The 22469-nt window shown below is 38.8% G+C and overlaps 1 pseudogene; it reads left to right on the top strand.

Moving 5' to 3' along the window:
• The first annotated feature begins 17087 nt into the window (after positions 1–17087).
• Positions 17088–20809, top strand: LOC117034760 (AP-3 complex subunit beta-2-like; annotated as a pseudogene).
• The last annotated feature ends 1660 nt before the right edge of the window (positions 20810–22469 follow it).

Here is a 22469-nt window from a genome sequence, read left to right as displayed (position 1 = left end):
AAGAAAAAAGCAACACTCTTAGAATAATCTATAAGGCTCTTCACCATGAGAACACTCTTCCTTCATTGACTCTCTAGCCTCAAAGCACATGAATGACCTGTTGGTCACTCCACTCTAACTACAGTGGTCTCCTCCTTGTTCCATCAACGACCGAGACATATTCCTACTGCATGGTTATGCACTGGTTGTTCTGCCTTGAATACCCCCTGCTCAGTTACCCAATAATGTCAAAATGACACCTTCTTCAAGTCTTTGTTCATACTTTCTCAGTGAGCATTTCCCTGGCCACTTCATTTTAAATTGCAGTCCCTTCTACCCACACACATACTTCTTATTCCTCTTCCCAGTCTTACTTTTTCTTCGTGTGTGTGTGTGTGTGTTTGTATATATATATATATATATATATATATATATATATATGTATATATATATGTGTGTATATACATATATATATGTGTGTGTGTATATATATATACACACACACACATATATATGTGTGTGTGTGTGCACGCGCACACGCACACACACATACACATACACAGAGAGATAGATATAGATATGTAGGATAGGATGGGATGAGATATGATAAGATAGGATAAGGAATGATACCATATTTATTCTCTGTCTCCTCTTACTAAAATTTAATCTCCATGAGGGTTGAAATTTGAATGTCTTGTTAACATCTTTTTCCACAATGTCTAGAATATATGTTTAATAAGTATTTGTTGAACAAATGAATGAATGCGTAAGGAAAAAGGTGTTGCAATGGTAGAATGCTGTTTTATTCTCCCTATATTTCTTCTTTTATATGAGCAATAATGGTTTCTATCTTAAATGTTATGTTTTCTTACATGATAGATTTTCTTTTTGAGTTTCCGTCTCCATTCCTATAATATTTTATTTCTCTCTGTTTCTCATTTTAGGAGCTCTGCTTTTGGCAAGCACTGAAAGAATCTAAAAATGTCATTGTTTGAAAACAAACATTTAATGATAAATGTAGTCATAGTTAATGGTTTACTAGTAGTGGTAGTAGAGCAGCAGAGCAATCATTCATCCGGGGCCTTTTATGAATTACAGACCATGACTGATCCCTTGTGCTGTTTCATTTAACCCTCAGAAAAACCCTATGTGATGTCCATAATTCATAGAGAAGGAAACTGAGATGCAGAGCTTAGATAATTGGCTCAAGGTTACAGAACTAGTAACTGGAATGTTAATGCTAACAATTCCTTATCCATATAATTCACAACATCTTTATCCCCAAACATTAAATTACAATATATTGAAAATTATTTAATTTGCTCAATACATAATTGTTAACAGAATTCACTATCATATGGATTGAACATAATCAGAAGGATTACAGTTTTCCTATATACTTACAGAGAAGTTTATAAAATAATTCATAGCTCGCAAGTGAACTCTTTTTTTTTTTTTAAATCTAACAATGCCTTATTCTTTGTCTGTGTTTTTTTTTTTTTTTTCCCCTGCTGCTAAAGGTCTTGTAGGATGAGCAAGTGACTCTTTACACAGCCTGAGTTTCTTTCTGAAGAATGGTTTTGCTGCCTTGAAAAGGGCTCATAATCATGCCTTACCTTTCTTTAGATATGTTTGCTGGACTCCTTGGGGAGGCTTTCAAATTCTGACACTTCGTGTAAGTGCAGTGTGTTTGCCAAAAAATATTCTTTGTTGGGGAGGCTGAGGACTTTTTTATTTACTTATGGACATAGCATGGTTTATAGCCTCCCAGAGTGAGGAAATGAAAAAGGAAAATGGCAAAAGGAAAATCGAAACCAGCTAGTTGGTAAAAGAACTTTAGTTTGTATAAAAGGAGAAAGGAAACTCCTTAAGAATTAAACAAAGTGGCTTAAGGGGAAATGATATTTACTGAGCACCTACTGCAGGCCAAACATTGTACAAAGTGCCTATGTAAGTTTTATACCATGTCTTTGCAACAAATCATGGATGGTAGATATTATCCCTACATTTTAAAAAAATTGAGATTGAAAGGGTTTAAATAACTTATTCAAAACTAACGGACTAAATGTCTTTTCATTTTTTAAATTGTGAGCCTCCAGATTCAAGTATGAGAATAAAAGTCAGGAGATTGCTAAAAGAAAGGACATTGTTTACTGGAATGTGATTTATAATTTCCCTCCTTTTTTCCAATGCTCACTAGGGTTTTCTTTCTTATGCCCTGCATCCCATAGTCATACTACAGCCGTACTATTTTTAGTAATCTGGAGGATTAACATGAGGCTTTTTAAAAGTAATCCTGGTGGAATCCTCCTCTTGCTGATCCAATACTTACCATTTGCTCAGTAATGACTAGCTTTCTATTAAATGTCAATTTATCATATGTATCCTGTTAAAAGTCTCTAAACTGTAAGCTAAAGCCAAGAAAGAGTCAGGTTGCCAGATTTATCATTTCACTAAAAACAACCACCACAACTAACAGACAAAAATCAATGAAATAATAGTGTGATGCTCTTCTAATATCACATTAGGCATCACCGCACAGTGATGCCTGAAACAAGTGAACTCTATGATTGCCCCCAGGTTATGTCCAGTTGAGGGTTTCCAGACTGCCGTCCTGAGAGGGAGGACCCAGTCAGAGACCAACAATCTCCCTCAGCTGAGGGGATGGAGCTGGAAGGCTAAGGAGGGTAGTACGAGGCCTCAAATTAAGATCCAATATTATGTGCTGCCTTTATATCTGGTGAATCCAAGAGGGCCTTAAATGGTATAACCACAAGCTACCCTCCCAATTCTGCTCCTGTGGATGAGCTCCTTTAGCCAACAGCCTTCCTTATCAGGGGGATCAGAAGTTTTAGATTATCCTTGAGTAGTGGGCTTCAACTCCCTTACAGCCCGTGGAATTATCAAACAAGCCAATCACAGCCCCCTACAGGAAACTGGGGATCACCACACCTTCTTAATATTGACTCCCATAGCCTCTGGTTATTCACTCTGTTCCCGAGTGCCACCTCTACGTGGCCCTGTGCAGCATGCTATGCCCTCCTCCCCCAGACTGTGAGTATATGTGACTAACAATATGTGACTATGGTCCATCTCATTTGTCCAGTCGGGCAACGTGTGTCTGGTTATCCTTATAACTCTAGGGCGGAAGTCCCTCTCTCATCAATGGGGTAAATAGGAGGTGTGCAAAAGAGGGAGACTACGATGGAAAAGGTTTGCAGGTCAAAATAATGGAGATACAATCTGCACAGAAAAAAAGCAATGGAGATCTGCAGATCATTTCCTCAAGTCTTCAACTCATTACTAAAACCACATGTGTGACAGAAACATCTTGAGGGCAGGGAAAGAATCATGGGAACAGAAAGGAAAAAAAACCTCACAATTCACAGGGAATCAGATAGAGTACTTAGAAAACTCAGTAGTATCTCAGTAGTGGAACAAAATTACACATAGATTAGTCTAATTTAATGCTGTTTAACAGAGTTGAGAAGTAACCTCAAAAGAATTTCTTTCTTCCCAAGTAACTGTGTTCCAGAACAAATCTCAAGAATATATATATATATATATATATATTCGTATACCAGATGCCACAAAAATGTGTACAAGTGGACACTTTGGTCAACGTTGCTCAAGCAGTTCACCATAATCAGAAGTGTCTGGACACTGATGGTAACCACTTTGAGCACCTCGCACCTCTTGTAACTGCAGAAGTCAAACATAACTTGTATTCATCTTTTGTTATTGGTATATATTGAATATCACAATTTTAATAGTTTTCCTTTCTTAAAATGTGTACACATTTTTGGCTATATATATATGTGTGTGTGTGTATATATATATATATATATATATATATATATATATACACATACACACACACAGAGTATACACACACAGAGAGTATACATACATACACACACACACATATACATACATACACAAAAATATTCAGCAGCAAGAAAGTTGAGTCACAATGTATGACATTCCATCAAAAACTACAAGGTAAGTGAAAAATCAGGAAAGTATGATCCATAAGGAAAAGAAAAATAAATCAATAGAAACAGACCAAGAAACATTACAGATAACAGAATTACTAAACAAGAAATTAAAACTGTTATTTATATTTCAATATGTTTTTAAAGGGGGGGCAATAGTAAGTATGTTAAGTAGAAACATTAAGAAAAAAATTTAAAAATAAAAATAATTGAATTTCTAGATGTGAAAACTCTGTCTGGCATGAAAAACACACTCTTTGCATTAACCTCAGAGTAGATGCTTCAGAAGAAAATACTGGTGAAGCTGAAGACATAGCAACAGAATCTACCCAAAATGAAACACAAAGAGCCACAAAACTGGGGAAAAGTGAATATATCCTACATCATCAATTAGCTTTGGTCACCTTCAAGTGGACTACCACATGTGTAATGGGAATCAAGGGAAAATAACTTGCGGAGGGGATAAATAAAAGAAAAATAATTGAGAAAATAAATTTTCCAAATTTAATGAAAACTATAACCTCATAGATCCAGGAAGCTCGACAAACCCCAAATCAGGAAACATGAAGAAAACAAGGCACACACATCTCAACCAAACTGCATAAAAACTGTGATAAAGAGAAAGTCTTAAAATCAGCTGGAGAAAAATGTTATGTTTTGAACAAAAGCATGAAGAATGATAGATTTCAAATCTGAAACAATGCAAGTCAGAAGAGAATGGAGCAACTCTACTAAAAGAAACACTGTTGATCCAAAATTTACAATGTAGCAAAATAAGCCTCCAAAAACAAAGATGAAATAAGAACTTTAGTAGATATATAAATGCTCCAAGACTGCATCAGCAGCAGACTTATGCTACAAAAAAGGCTAAAGAAATGTTTCATGCAGATGGAAAATACCAGATGGAAATATGTATCTATACATAAAGCAAATAAGAGCAATCAAAATTACAAATATGTGGATAATTATAACATATTTTCCTCTGTGTTTTAATCTCTATAAAATTGTGCATAGTAAAAAAAAAATGGCCGAAGTCATCAAAATGGTGGCATGAGGTAAGCCTCTGTAAATCTCCTCTGGAATTTACAACTATTTGAAAAACTGTAACTCCACAAAGGACTCCCTGCACAGCAGACAGGCAAGATGAAGAGACCCACTGCTGAATTCACCTAAAGGTGGGCGAATCACACAAGTGAGGGAGGTGGGAAGGGAGAAGTGCGGAGACAGAGCCACACGGGCACGGGGCACAGACCTAGCTCAGAGCTCCGAGCTCGCTGCATCCCGGAACTACCACAGCTGCGGGAGAGGGAAGCACTCGGACTGCTAGGGCTCCATTTAGGCCCACAGGGCTGAGGGGGCAGCATATAACACAACTGAACCCAATACTCACGGCAGAGACCCTGGAGAAAACACTGAGGGAAGAAGGTCGAAAATGGTGGTTTAAGCCCTCACTGCCGAGCAGAGAACGGAAGCCTTAGGCACTGAGACTAGCCGCCCCCTCCCTACCCACCCAGAGCTCGCCCCGCCCCCACCTGTCTGGTGCTAGAAGCAGAACAGTAGCAGTTTCAGATCAAAAGAACAGAATATTTGCTGTTCTGAGAACTGTGGACTGCAGACACAGATTCGCAGCCCAACTAGTTCCAGCAAAGGGGAGGGAGCTGTGGAAGCAGGACCGGCTGTGGTGGTGGTCGCCGCCATTGCTCTGGACCACCTCTCACAACTCACCCTGCCCTGGCTCCACCTATCTGGGCAGATCCCTGCAGGAGTAAACAGAACTGCTGAAACATATGGACTCTGAATCTGGTTCAGGAAGAGCTTTGGAACTGCAAAAGCTCTCCGCATACCCACCGGGACACTGAGCCCTGTGACCCAGGTGAACTATTAACAGAGGAGAAGCCTGTCTCCCAGGGAATCCCCCCATTGTGTGAGAAGCTGGAATAGAGCAGAGAAAACATAGCAGTACCATGTGAGAGAGAAAAAAAAGGTTGCAGTCGGAAAGAAAATAAAATATTCTACCAACAAGTACTGGAAAACAAAAGAAAGACCTCTTCCTATCAACCTGTTGCAGAAACCACTCCTGTAGATGTCTAGGAAGAGAAATAATAAATCAGTAATTGCCATGAATAACCAAGGCAACAAGACAGCTCAGAAAGAAAGTGAAAAGTCTCCGGAAAAGGAACTTAAAGATATGGAAATATGTGACTTAAATGACAGAGAATTCAAGATTGCAGTTCTGAAAAAACTCAACGAGATGCAAGAAAACACAGAAAGGCAGTTTAATGAACTCAGAAACACAATCAAAGAACAACATGAGCATTTTACAAAAGAGATTGAAATTTTAGAAAAGAACCAAATAGAATTTTTGGAGATTAAGAACTCAATAGAATAAATTAAGAATGAAATATCCAGCTTAGGTAGTAGAGTTGACTAGATGGAGGAAAGAATCAGTGACATTGAAGATAGAAACCTGGAAATTACACAGATGGAAGAAGAAAGAGACTTGAGACTTAAAAGAAATGAAAGAACTCTACAAGAACTTTCTGACTCCATCAGAAAGAGCAATATAAGAATAATGGGCATACCAGAAAGAGAAGAAAGAGAGAAGGGAACAGAAAATATATTCAAACAAATTGTCAATGAGAACTTCCCAAACTTGTGGACAGAACTGGATCCTCGAATCCAAAAAGCAAATAGAAGACCTAATTACCTCAATCCCAACAGGCCTTCTCCAAGGCACATTGTATTGAAGCTCTCTAAAATCAACGACAAAGAAAGAATCCTCAAGGAAGCCAGGGAAAAGAAGATGGTATCCTACAAAGGAGAGCCCATTAGATTATCATCAGATTTTTCAGCAGAAACTCTACAAGTCAGGAGGGAGTAGAACCAAATATTCAAACTACTGAAAGAGAGAAATTATGAGCCAAGAATAATATATCCAGCAAAGATATCCTTTAGATATGAAGGATGAATAAAGACCTTTCCAGACATACAGAAGCTGAGGGAATTTTCTAATACATGACCTGCACTACAAGAAATACTAAAGGAGACTACTGGACCACCATCAACAGGGAGAATTTGTGGCAACCGAAACATAAAAAGGGGGAGAGTAAAGGCCTGAACCGGAATATGGGAATGGAGAAAGTAAGCATGCTGAAGAAAATGGAATACTCTAAATATCAAACTTTCTTTTACATAAACTTAAGGGTAACCACTCAAAAAAAAAAATCCAGAACTGAAATATATACTGTAATAAAAGAAGAAACAGAGGGAAACATCATAGAATACCACCACACAGAAATAATAGACAGCAACAAAAAGGCAAAGGAACGATGGAGACACAGTCTTACCAGAAAACTAAAGATAGAATGACAGGAAATCCTCACATATCAATACTCACCCTAAATGTAAATGGACTGAACTCACCAATCAAAAGGCACAGAGTAGCAGATTGGATCAAAAAACTAAACCCAACCATATGGTGTCTCCAAGAGACACATCTCAGCTACACGGACAAGCATAGACTCAAAGTGAAAGGGTGGAAATTGACACTCCAAGCAAATGGTACCCAGAGAAACTCAGGTGTAGCCATAATGATATAAGATGAAACAGACTTCAGGGTGAAAAAGATAACAAGAGACAAAGATGGACATTTCATAATGGTAAAGGGGACAATACAACAAGAAGACATAACAGTCATCAATATTTATGCCCCCAATCAGGGAGCACCGAAATATACCAAGCAACTACTAACAGAACTAAAGGGAGAAATTGACCAAAACACAATTATACTAGGGGACTTAAATACATCATTGACAGCTATGGATAGATCATCCAAACAGAAAATAAATAATGAAATAGCAGCCCTAAATGACACATTAGATGAAATGGACATAATTGACATATATAGAGCACTTCATCCTAAAACATCAGACTATACATTCTTTTCTAGTGTGCATGGAACCTTTTCAAGGATAGACCATATATTGGGACATAAAATCAGCCTCAGCAAATTTAAGAACATTGAAATCATACGAAGCATATTCTCTGATCACAAAGCTTTGAAATTGGACATCAACTGCAAAAAGAAAGCAGGAAAAAACACAAACACATGGAGATTAAACCACATACTTTTAAAGAACGACGGGGTCAAAGAAGAAATTAGAGGAGAGATCAAAAGATACATAGAAACAAATGACAATGAAAGTACATCCTACCAAAATTTTTGGGATGCAGCAAAAGCAGTTTTAAGAGAGAAATTTATATCATTACAGGCCTATCTCAAGAAACAAGAAAAATCCCAAATAAATAACCTCATGTTACACCTTAAAGAACTAGAAAAAGAAGAACAAGTGAAACCCAAGGTCAGCAGAAGAAAGGAAATAACAAAAATCAGAGCAGAACTAAATGAAACAGAGAACAAAAAGACAATAGAAAAAATTAATGTGACAAAGAGCTGGTTCTTTGAAAAGATTAACAAAATTGACAAACCCTTGGCTAGACTCACTAAGATAAAAAGAGAGAAGACACTAATTAACAAAATCAGAAATGAAAAAGGGGAAGTTATCACAGACACCACAGAAATACAAAGGATCATCCAAGAATACTATGAAGGACTATATACCACCAAATTCAACAACCTAGAAGAAATGGACAAGTTCTTAGAAACATATAGCCTTCCTAGGCTGAACCATGAAGAACTGGAAAATCTAAACAGACCGATCACCAGTAACGAAATTGAATCAGTCATCTTAAACCTTCCCAAAAGCAAAAGTCCTGGACCAGATGGCTTCACTAGTGAATTCTACCAAACCTTCAAAGAGGATCTAATACCAATCCTGCTCAAACTCTTCCAAAAAATTGAAGAAGAGACAGGACTCCCTAACTCATTGTATGAGGCCAACATTACCCTGATACCAAAACCTGGTAAGGACAACACACACACAAAAAAAACTACAGACCAATATCTCTGATGAATACAGATGCAAAAATCCTAAACAAAATTCTAGCAAATAGAATACAAAAATGCATTAAAAAGATTATTCATCACGACCAAGTGGGGTTCATCCGCGAGGCACAAGGATGGTTCAACATCCACAAATCCATCAATGTGATACATCACATAAACAAAATAAAGGACAAAAATCATATGATTATATCAATTGATGCAGAAAAGACATTTGACAAGATACAACATCCATTTATGATTAAAACACTTAATAAAATAGGTATAGAAGGAAAACAATTAATATAATAAAGGCCATATATGACAAACCCTCAGCTAATCTCATAATTAATGGTGAAAAACTGAAGCCCTTTGCTCTATGTTCAGGAACACAACAGGGCTGTCCCCTATCACCTCTGCTTTTCAACAGAGTGTTGGAAGTCCTTGCCAGAGCAATCAGGCAAGAGGAAGAAATAAAAGGCATCCAAATTGGGAATGAAGAAGTTAAATTGTCACTCTTTGCAGATGACATGATGCTATATGTAGAAAACCCTAAAGACTCCACCAAAAAGCTATTAGAAACAATCAACGAATACAGTAAAGTTGCTGGCTACAAAATCAACATACAAAAGTCCATTGCATTCCTATACACTAACAATGAAATATCAGAAAAAGAAACACACACAAAAAATTCCTTTTGCAATTGCAGCAAAAAGAATAAAATACCTAGGAATAAACTTAACCAAGGATGTGAAAGACCTATATGCTGAAAACCATAAGACATTTTTAAAAGAAATTGAAGAAGACACAAAGAAATGGAAAGACATTCCGTGCTCATGGATTGGAAGAATCAACATAGTTAAAATGGCTATATTAACCAAAGCAATATACAGATTTAATGCAATCCCCATCAAAATCCCAGTGGCATTTTTTAAAGAAATAGAACAAAAAAATCATCAGATTTGTTTGGAACCACAAAAGACCCCGGATAGCCAAAGCAATCTTAAGAAAAACAATCAATACTGGAGGTATCACACTCCCTGACTTTAGCTTGTACTACAAGGCTACAATAATCAAAACAGCCTGGTATTGGCAGAAAAACAGACACATAGACCAATGGAATAGAACTGAGAACCCAGAAATAAAACCACATAAATATGGACAGACAATTTTTGACAAAGAAGCAAAAAACATACAATAGAGAAAAGACAGCCTCTTCAATAAATGGTGCTGGGAGAATTGGATAGCCACGTGCAAAAGAATGAAACTGGACTGCTATCTGTCACCACGTACCAAAATTAATTCAAAATGGATCAAAGACTTAAGCATAAGACCTGACACAATAAACTTCATAGAAGAAAACATAGGTACTAAACTTATGGACCTTGGGTTCAAAGAACATTTTATGAATTTGACTCCAAAGGCAAGGGAAGTAAAAGCTAAAATAAACGAATGGGACTATATGAAACTTAAAAGCTTCTGCACAGCAAAATAAACTATCGACAAAATAAAGAGGCAACCAACTGAATGGGAGAAGATTTTTGCAAACAGTGCCTCTGATAAGGGGCTAATATCCAAAATATACAAGGAACTCACGCAACTCAACAACAAAAAAAAACAGACAACCCAATTGAAAAATGGGCAGATGACCTGAAGAGACATTTCTCCAAAGAGGATATACAACTGGCAAATAGACATATGAAAAAATGCTCAACATCACTAATCACCATAGAAATGCAAATAAAAACCACAATGAGATATCACCTCACCCCAGTCAGAATGGCTATCATCAACAAGACAAACAGTAACAAGTGTTGGAGAGGCTGTGGAGAAAAAGGAACCCTCATACACTGTTGGTGGGAATGCAGTCTGGTGCTTCTGTTACAAAAGGCAGTATGGAGGTTCCTCAAAAAATTACGAATTGAATTACCATATGACCCAGCAATCCCTCTCCTGGGTATCTACCCAAAAAATCTGAAAACATGTATACATAAAGACACATGTGCTCCAATGTTCATTGCAGCTTTGTTTACGGTGGCCAAGATATGAAAACAACCAAAATGTCCTTCGATAGATGAATGGATAAAGAAGTTGTGGTATATACATACAATGGAATACTATTCGGTGGTAAGAAAAGATGATATAGGAACATTTGTGACAACATGGATGGATCTTGAGAGTATAATGCTCAGGGAAATAAGTCAGACAGAAAAAGCAGAGAACCATATGGTTTCACTGATATGTGGTATATAAACCAAAACAACAAAAGAACAAGACAAACAAATGAGAAACAAAAACTCATAGACAGAGACAATAGTTTAGTGGTTACCAGATGGTAAGGGGGGTTGCGGGGTGGGAGATGAGGGTAAGGGGGCTCAAATATATGGTGATGGAAGGAGAACTGACTCTGGGTGATGAACACACAATGGGATTTATAGATGATGTAATACAGAATTGCACAACTGAAATCTATGTAATTTTACTAACAATTGTCACCCCAATAAATTTATAAAAAAATAAAAAATAAAATAACAACAATGTACTGTAAGATTTATAATATATTTAGAATTTAAATGTATGCCAACATTATTAGAAAGACCAGTAGATTGGAAAATAAAGTATATAGTAGATAAATCTTATGCTACACATGAACTCATATAACAGTACTTAAGTTATAAGTTAAAGATATATAAGAAATGACGGAGACTTGTCAAAAGGATAAAGAAACAAATTGATGGGACTTCCATTTTGGGAAAATTTGAGCATCAAAATAAATCATGATTATATTCCATTCAATAAATTGGACTCCATGAGTCCATACTGATACAATAGACAAAAAATAAATAATTAGGGAAGAAAAGAAGCTCTTCCTTTATTGTGACCCTAAACTTCGTCTTTCCTGATATATAAGGTAACATTTTTTTCAATCATACACGATGAATGGTGCTGTGTACACCCAATCTAAATTCCACTTTCTGTTGTAAATTAGTAAGCCAGTTCCAATGAAAGGCTCAAATCGTACGGACAACATACTTGACTGAAGGCATAAAACAAAACTTCATTTACATTTGAAATTTTTCTTATTGATTTTATTGATTTAGAAACACAATTTGATTTTTATTAGTTTATACATTTCTTGTCTAAGTCTTTGGAATCTTCATGAAAAGTCTGTCTTAATGACATGCCTAGTTGTTTTGAAATCCAAGAAATAAAAAAAGCATATGATTTTATAAACAGACAACTCAATCCATTCTTTGAAGTTTCAAACGCATCTATGTACTCAACATGGAAGTTGATCTATTTGAGTTTTTTGAATACAGAAATAACTGCATATGTTGAAACCACTTGACATGCTCTCTCACTGTCTCATAATTGACAGAGGTCACGTTTATTGTTACTTCTCAAAAATAAACTACTACTCTCTTATAACTAACTACAGAAAAGAGGTATAATAGAAAAGACTTTTTAGTCTCTCTTTTTCTTTCCATCTAATATCGTATACACTGCTAAATGGCCTTCCAGTAAAATATGACATTTTTGGACAATAAAGCCTTATCATATAGGGACAGATAATAAGCTTCAGATATGCATGCTTTGGAAAAAAACTTTTTTTAAAACTGTCTCAGGTAGAAAATGACAGTAAATGAACTCTACCCCTCCCTTCCTTCCATCCTATTTGCTGAATGACAATTATGTGTCAGTATCTGTTTTAGGTTCAAAATACAAACCCCTTACACTCAAGCTTTATATACTTAAATATGGATTTTTAATATAAATCTGTAAGAATTGCTAAAGCATAATCTAGGTATTGACACTAACAATAAATAATAGCGATATTAGAATAATTCAAAATGACTTTTGATAGCGGTTTTAATTAACATAGATTCTGGGATTTACAGACAGCTATTAGACATAACCATGAAAATTATCTTCAGATCATTTCCTATTCCTTTAGGAAAAGAAATTACCTGGTTTTCTCCCTAGATACATTTTAAAGTGGCATTGCAGAGGATAAAGACATGTTGTCTGAACCATGAGGCTGAGTATTTTTGAGTTTAAAATTTATTATAGGTGGCTGCTACAAAACAACTATGTAACTATATGATAGATAAAGGAAAGAAAAATATTTATAATTTCTTTAGTTTGCTTTTTGACTAAAAAATCATTTAATCCCTCCTTTCCCAACAAACACACATATCTATACACTCAGTATTTTTTTTTTAACAGATTGAATGAACAAGACAGTTAACTTAGTCACAGTAGTCAATACAATCCTAGAATAAAAGTACTGAACCTTCCCAGGTGAAATCATCACTGACCTTCTGATAAACCTCATCTTGCTCCTAAAAATATAAAATGTCTAAGCTAAAAATATGATTTGATTTATTTGCTTATTATCTAGTAAATATGTTACCAAATTTAAATTATAATTAAATATGACAACAACCAAAAAACAACTAATCCAAAAGACTCATGCTGGTCTCCAGAATGATTTCAAAAAGGATTAAAGCTAAAAACAAACAAGCAAGCAAGCAAGCAAATGGAGGAATATTTAAATACTGAATTCCACAGAATAAATGAAGACATATCAAGAAGATGAAAAATCAAAATTTAAGAAGGTACTTGCCCCTTATTTAATAATATGGAAAATCATCCAAATTGTGAATAGTATGGTAGCTTCTGGGGCTTAGAAAATCCCTAATTTGTTTACTTTATTAAAGTAGCATACATTTCTAAAAGTATCGTACATTTAGAGTCCTAATTAACAAAAAAAGGTCATTATGGTAATGATACGCATGCATAAAATTTGATATATCCAGAGTGAAGCCTCACTCTAACCTTCCCATCTAACAAGACAATGCATGGAGGAAGGAAGGAGACAGATGGACCCAGGCAGACCAGGACCGAGCCGGTAAGAAACCTACTTTAAACACAGAAGTATGAAACGGCAATACTGTAATTTCTGGATATAGTCCTAAAACTGTGCTTTTCAATAATGAAGATGGAACCATCTAGATCACACTATTTCCGGTGTAATTACGAAACTAGCATCCCACTGAGCTTTGTTAGACTGTGAAATATTTGAACATGGAACTGTATGTATGTATGTGTATGTATAGAGATGTATGTGCATATATGCACACCTATATGTATATGTGTATATTCAGCCTTGGCTGAGGAGTTGACCTTCTAAATCTGGGTAGTTCTTGATTAAACTAAATAGAAACTTCTGAGAAACAATGCTGGACCTGTTCAGCATACTCAGCAGATATTAGGGGTGATCACTTCTTTGGCCACTGAACTACTTTTCAGGTGAATCATTTGACCAGCCGAAGTTAATAACTCCATTTCTGCCCAGAGCTTTTATATTTGCTATACTCTCTGAAACATCCCTTGTCACAGACTGATGTGGAAGTCATTCAGGCCTCTTTTCACGTATTTTTCTCTCACCACCATCCAGAGACCCAGCGTCACTCCCACTCCAAGCACTCCCCTGCATGCTTCGGCTTCATTTAGTGCAGAGTACACACTACTACGTAAAAGTACCTCAGAAAACAACAACAAAAGTCCTGTCTTCTCTGAACTGACCTGCCCTCACCTAGAAAGTAACCTCTTTGAGAGCAGGGATCTTTATGATTTTATTGAGTAGATGCTCTCTACTCAATTTCTAATAGGTGACTAATATATGTTTATTTAATGATCTCACCCAAGATTTAGGACAGGGTTTTTTACAAAGTAACTGCTCCCAAATATAACTGATAAGTAAAAACATTTGTTGAGATCAAATATGCCCACATGTGTAATGAGAACCAAGAGTGTTTTACTCTGTGTTAACCCAACTATGAATATAGGTAATAGACTACGTGGGATATATAACAGGTTCCAAAACGATTGTCTATTTCTTTCTCAGTAAGAGACAGAGAAGAACCTAAGCCAATGTTAAGAAATTAGTGACCAGATCCTAAATACTGTGTTTCCCTGAAAATAAGACCTAGCTGGACCATCAGTTCTAATGGCTCTTTTGGAGCAAAAATTAATATAAGACCCGGTCTTATTTTACTATAAGACCGGGTCTTATATGATAGAATATAAGACCCGGTCTTACATAATATAAGACCGGGTCTTATGTTAATTTTTGCTCCAAAAGACACATTGAAGCAGATGGTCTGGCTAGGTTTTATTTTTGGGGGAACACGGTATGAGTTTCTATTCTAATCTGTCTTCCCTCTTCTTTTTCAATGTGTCTCAAAGTATGCCCAGTTATGCCCTACACCCCGTTTCTTTCATGTTTCGGAAATCTTGCTAGCAATGCTTATGTCGGATCTTATAATTGATCTAAATATTCTTCAAATTTAAAATCTTTATCAAATTGCTACCCAAGTTTGTTCTACCACTATATACTTTGCCACCCACTATATATTTTTTCTTTCTAACTTGTTGATTTTCCCTACTTGCACATTATAATCAACTGGGGAGCTTTTAAAATCAATATTGCCAGAACCCCACCTGGGACCATTAAATCTACGAGGGTGGGGCTCCAGTATATCTTTCTAAAAACTCCCTGGGCAATTATAGTGGGCAGCCAAGGTTTAGATCTACTGCTTTAACCTGAATGCCACGCTCAGCACTCCCTTTCTCTGTCATGCTACAGTGATCATAATGTTTATATTCTACTCCTCAAATGCCAACTGCCATTTCCTAAGTAAATTCGAGCCAATCAAGAGTGCCCACCGTGAAGCAACATATGCGTAAATACCATATGTCTTATACATGTGCACATATGTGTGTATGTATGTATGTATGTATGAGGCATTACCCATGTCAAGTTGTTTTATTTTCCAACAATTTACTACTACATCCATACACTCCATACATTCATCTATCCATACATCTGTACGTAACTGTGGGTCATTCAGAAATGTCCTTCAGACAAAAGCCACCCCACATCTTTTTAGGTGAAACGTGAAAAAAAAAAAAAAAAAAGGCTTCTTCCAAAAATGCTCCCAGGAAATCTCTATAGATAAATTCTTGAAAGAGGCTTAAATGGGAACGATGCCTCATTATAACTGAAGAGAATTTGCCTAATGCACACCTTAACAGGTAGAGAACATTTTACTACAATCAGTAGCCTTCCTGTATGCTCTCAGTTGTCCTATCAGATAAAAGTTTTTATAATGGAGACATTTGTTGTTATAACCTCCTGTTATTAGGCTACAGATAGGTAAAATATTTTAAATGTATTAATATCATTGCCAACATACACATATATACACACGTGTATATAAACATGTATATCTACATATATACATATATATATTCAAGATGTACTTGAAAATGTGGCAATTGCAGTACAAAAAAAAGCAACTTAAAAAAAGTTCTGAAATAATGACACTAACAGAAAACTATTATAATAAATGAAGGCCATTTAACTACCCCCATGCTTTCCTGAGGGTAGCCCAGAAAGTTTTTCGAAAAAAATTCCCTATGCATTTACAAATACATATACACATATAGTTGCTGTATTTTGAACATAGTGTTTTGTTTGTTTTTCCTTTTTTAAAACTCTTCCTCATTTACTATGTGATTTCCATCCCTCCGGTACCAAGATGTTGAAAGGCCCTCTGCCTCGGAATTCTTATCAAGCTCATTGTTGTAGCATTAAAACATGCAGCATACCCCTTTACTTCTTTAAGTAACACCTGAATGTGTTTTTTTTCAATGGGACGTGGATTGTTATTGTGATGGAAGGGCAGGTGTTGATCGTGAGAATATGGAGAAACCACTTCAACCAAAGTCCTTCGGTGCTAGGACTAAAACATCACGTCGATAGTCCCATTTTGTTGTTTCCCAAGATTCCCTGAGCACGATTACACCCTGCCTTCTGTGTATTACTCTAGAGGGGAAGAAGGAAAACCTGAACTGTTGACGAGGGGCAGGAGAAACGAAAGGAGTGACAGTCCTCACTGCAGCAACACAAGTGGCACCTGCTCAGTGTGTGCTCCATGAACCACAGGTGATGCTTGTTTACACTGTGTAGGGCCGACTGTGCTGGCACCTGACCTAGGACTTCCGGCCTCCACAACCGTCCTGGGTTCAAAAGGCCTAAGGAAGAGAATCCTCGACGCACCTCCTTCCACGCACGCACACAAACACTGAACCTGCGGCTACACATGGAACAACTTCCTCCGAAAAAACCCTCGTCACTGAGCAAAACCTTCACATGCCAAGATGGACAAAAGGCCCACTCTCGCAATAGACCCGACCCCGGCACAGCCATCCAGTCTATCCCGAGGGAACTCAAAATGCAAAATGTGAAGCTTCTCCCCAAAGAGCGAAGGGTTTGAACCCCACATCCGGCACCCCAACGTTTAAGACCTGTACCTGAACGAGGAGCCCCCGAAACATCTAGAGTTGAAGACCAATAGGAACAGGGCTCCAGTCCACGAGTCCCACAGGCTATATAATGAAAGGAGACACAGCTGGCGTGCAGACTTACCTGCCCGGGGCTCAGCGCAGAGGCCGCAAATCCAGAGGTGTGCAGACTTTACGTGAATGAGGCTCATTTGCTCATCTTAAAGTATCAGCGTCAGCCTGAAGGGCCTGCATCTAATTTAACACACATCTAGGGACCCGGAGAACCACCTTCGAATTCTCCCTCAGCCTCCTCCAGCTCCACCTTCCGACCAGCTGGTGGAAGTTATCTTATCTCTAGGCCCAGTTCCCACAGGCCCTTGCGCAGGCGCCATCCCTCATGGGATTTTTTTTTTTTTTTTCCCTTCCCCTAACTAACGTCTTAAGTAGCCAATTTGGTGCTATCAGCCATATAGGCAGCAAAGAAAGACCTCCTCTTATTGGACTCAAAGCTTGAAGTCTTCCTTGACTGTTCCTAAAACTATTCACGTTCTTGTTAAGTCTAAAGAGACTAAGAAAAAAAAAAAAAGAAGATTTAAATATTTGTAAAAACCATAAGGAACCAATTTCTGTAGGTTCTGTTGGGGGAACAGAGTTTACTTGACATTTTAAACCTAACTATAGGAATTGGGTAGATGTGGAGTTAGCACAGGTCCTTCCCATTTTTCTGGTTCACTCAACCATCTAGGAAAGTCCCACAGAATATTTTCCAAAATGTTTCACAGACTTATGTTACTGAATCCACTTATTCTTGTCACTTTGAGAAAGGCTGGACCTCGTTGATGGGCAGTCTTTTATGTTGCTTGGTCAGCACTGGGTATAATTCCTGGGACCATTCTGGCTCCCTCAGCTTCCTCCAGTCTTGCCCTGCCCATTGTTCTCTGTATCAACAGCCAGTGACTTTTGATTCAAGAAGCTTCCTCCTAGCCAGGACCTGCTGGGGGTTTTTTTGTATTTTTTTTAATATGCAAATTGTTACACTGAAAATTGTCAAATAAATTACTCTCTCTAAAAAAAAAGAAAAGAAAGAAAAGAAAAAAACAAAAAAAACAAAAAACAAAAAAAAAGTTTCCTGGGACACTGGGTACATTATGTCCCCTCCCCCATCCTACCTGCCCCCAGCACTGATCCCCAGTTCTGCTTCCTCCCACTGGTCCTCTCCTCCCTCCTATTTGAACCACAGTCCTTCCATCCACCTGCTGCCCCTGGCCCCAGCCGAGGAGCCCAAGTACTCGTGACCTGTCATCTCAGCAGTGAGGTGAAGGACACAGTGCTCCAGAACTTGGCCCCCATGTCCATCAAGAGCCAGGTATGTGTGAGCCCTCCCTAAGACCTTCTGCATCAGGTCCACCAACCAACCACACCCAGATCAACTCCAAAGCCGGAAGTGCTAAACAACCTGGCAAGTGAAACTAACCTGACATCCCTACTGTCCGATGGGAATTCCAGACCTACGCTCGCAGCGTGGAAAAGGACTTTGTGGCAGTCAAAGTCCAGGCCACTGGATGCTGTGCTACTGACATAAGCTGAGTCTGTGACACCAGCCTTAATGGTCGGTGCAGCTGTTGTCCCACTGTGATGAGCCCATGGTCACAGATTCAGTGTTCCTCATTAAGAAGCTACTGCATATGCGGCCAGCACAGCACGTGGAGATCATCAAACGCTTGGCAAAGCTCACAGAAAACATCCAGGTGCCCACGGCCCAAGCCAGCATCCTGCGGCTCATCAGGGAGTAGTATGAGTATGTCTCCAGGATTGCACCTGATGTCCCAAGAAAAGTGGCCAAGTCCTTCACAGCAGAGGAGGACACCATCAAGCTGCAGGTCATCCACCTGGCAGCCAAGCTCTACCTGACCAGTTCTAAGCAGACCAAGCTGTTGACCCAGTATGTGCTGAGTCTGGCCAAGTACATCCAGAACTGCAATATCCATGGCAGAGTGCACTTCACCCATGGCGGAGCGCAGCTCATGGTCCCTTCTGAGCAGGCTGGGGCCCTCAGCCGCCATGCCAAGAAGCTCTTTTTGGCACCCAAACCAGCTCCAGTCTTAGAGTCATCCTTCAAAGACTGGGACCACTTCCAGCTGCACTCACTGTCCCACCTGTTCAATGCCAAAGCCACAGGCTACCAGGAACTGCCAGACTGGCCAGAGGAAGCTGCAGATCCATCTGTGGGCAACATGGAGGTAAGTGAATGGACTGAGTGCCAAAACTGCAAGAAGAAGAAAGAGAGACCTTTCTACTCAGACTCTGAGTGGGAGTCAGGCCCCACAGAATCTGATGACAGTACCCCACCCCACGCCCTCCCATCCTGAGTCCGAGAATGGTTTGCTCAGTAAGAGCAGCAGCGTGAGAACAGCTAGGGGAGTCCAGCAGTGAGTTCAATAATGAAGACAAGGATGAGGAGAAAAGGAGGAGCAGTGACAGTGAACAGAGTGAGGAGGAAGGTGAGAAGAGGACAAAGGCGCCACAGGCTCAGGGAGATGGCTTGTCGTCGGATGACAGCAGCAACTCCAGCAGTAACTCACCAGACTTGGAAGGGAAGCAGGTGGAAACTGCCTCCTGGAGGTGAGAAAACCACCTGCCGGCAGCAAAAGTGGCCCTGCAGCCAAGGGGATCTCCCTGCTTGAACTAGAGGACTTCACGCCGCCAGTGTCCAGCCTGTGTCTCCTTTCATGGTTGTGTCCACCAGTCTGATGCTGACCGCCAGGGCCTGACACTCACAAACCTTTTCCTTGTGCCCTCCTGCCGAGTCCAGTGCTGGGTATTGGGAGGCAGGAGCTGCTGTACTGTGTGCATAGTACAGCCCCTGGTGAGGGGCTGGCTGTGGACTCCACCTTCAACCACCAACCTTTCTCCACAGACCCCCCCATAGCGTCATGCACATCCACTCTCCACCAACTCTGATACCCGCATCAAGGGCCTACATGTGGGCACTGCTAAACTGCGTGCTGGCATCAGCATCCAGGATATTCCGGAAATAGAGTCCCTGGCACCAGGAGAATCTGCCACTGCTGTAATGGGCATTAATGTCTGTGACTCAATCTAGGCGGCCAACTTCCAGCTATGCATCCACACCTAACAGTTCTATGTCCACATGCAGCCACCCATTGGGGAGCTGATGGCCCCCAAGTTCATAAGTGAAAATGAGTTGAAGCAGGAACAGAGGCAACTAACCGGCGTGAACGAGATCACAGACACTTGTCAGAATGACCACACTGGGGTGCAGAAAGTGACTGCCACTGCCAACCGGAGTCATAGCCCTTGTGGGACATCTGATGAGAAGAGGTTTGCAGGGAGGACGCTGACCAGTGGAAACCTGGTCCTGCTATCTTGGAAGCCTGGCCGCTGGAGCTGCCCAGCTGACAGTCAACAGTGAGAGATGGTGAGCGGCATCATGCTGGTGAACGACACGGTACAGGCTCTGACCCACTGCCTCCCAAGCTCTGTGACCTTTTGGACCCCACCAATCCCTCCCTCGTGACATCTGGGATTTTAGCCCCCCTCTTTCTCTTTCATTCTTTTTCTCTCTCTTATATGAGACTCCTTATGTGAGAGAGCATCCAGGGGTGTCCCTCTCCTTCTGATCATCACCAGTCTCTCCCCCAAGGCCCCTCCCCATGGGTTCCTTAGTGACCTGTGCACAGGGAGACTGCAGCTGCTCCTTTGGGCCTTCCCAGCTTTATGTAGCTATTTATATAGAAAATCTCAGTAAAACGTCTTTTTCTAAATACATATATTATACACATATTATATACGCATATATACGGCACATATTCTACAACTTTGAAATCCTCTGCTTTTGTACTCAAAAGTAATACAGGACAGCTGTATGTTTTTTTTCATATGTACCAGAGTGCCAAAAAATGTATATAAGTGGATACTTTGGTCAGCGTTGTTCAAGCAGTCATTTGAAGTAATCAGAAGTGTCTAGACACTGATGATAACCACTTTGAGCACCTCTTGTAGTTGCAGAAGTCAAACGTGACTTGTGTTCATCTTTGGTATAGGTTTATATTGAGTATTACAATTTTAATACAGTTTGTTCCTTTCTTAAAATGTGTATACATGTTTTTGGAGCCATCTGTATGTATGACAGATGTTAACTAGTTTTAATATGGTGATCACTTTACAATATCTACAAATATTGAATCACTATCGAGTTTCCCCAAAAATAAGACCTAGCTGGACAATCAGCTCGAATCTCTTTTGGAGCAAAAATTAATATAAGTCCTGGTATTATATTATATTGTACCTGGTCTTATAATAAAATAAGACTGGGTCTTATATTAATTTTTGCTCCAAAAGATGCATTAGAGCTGATTGTCCGGCTAGGTCTTATTTTCGGGGAAACACGGTATGTTGTACACCTGAAACTAATATAATGTTATATGTCAATTATAACTCAATTTAAATAAATAAATAAATAAATAAATAAATAAATAAATAAATAAATAAATAAAATGGGTATTTTCAGGTTCTAGTCCAGGTACACTGAATCAGAATATCTGGGGACAAGCCTAGAAATCTTCATTGAAAAAGTATCCGAGATGATTTTAAAGCATAGTAAAGTTAAAACAATTCAGCCATGATTTAGACACTTCTTGTTTCAGCAGTCACTTTTTCTGACCTTGGCTCTTCCACGCTGGACCAGCCTTTCAGAAGGGACCCTGGTAACTAGAACTGCAGTGCCAGAAGAAATGACCTAAAAGTAAATGAACTGAAATCTCTGGAGCCTGCTTATTCTATAGTTGACAACATTCAACCAAATGAATATCTCCTAAGACACAGATGGTCCAGGAGAGGCAATATCTGGAAACTCAGGGAAGAGTGGAATTTCTGACCTTAAAGAGTTTAAAATCTGGTAGAAGACAAAACTACACAAAGAAGTTACGTGAAGAGAAAAGAAAACCTACTCATCCTAACTACTTGAGTAATTGTTTTGACTTTTCCATCTACTTTGACTGTAGAGATAAAAACTCTGGATACAGTCTTTTAACCTCTACTCTAGGGTTTTCCATTATTTACCCTAAATGCATAACCATAATATACTCTAGATTTTCTAGTCTCTAGTCTGGAAATTTAGATTGATCTACACTATGTATAAACATACTGTATTCAGGAATTTCAAGGCATGTCTAATT

This window comes from Rhinolophus ferrumequinum, chromosome 15, assembly GCF_004115265.2.
Source record: "Rhinolophus ferrumequinum isolate MPI-CBG mRhiFer1 chromosome 15, mRhiFer1_v1.p, whole genome shotgun sequence".
NCBI lineage: Eukaryota > Metazoa > Chordata > Mammalia > Chiroptera > Rhinolophidae > Rhinolophus > Rhinolophus ferrumequinum.
The sequence above is the reverse complement of the archived record's forward strand: the minus strand, read 5'-3'. Positions and strand labels throughout refer to the sequence as shown.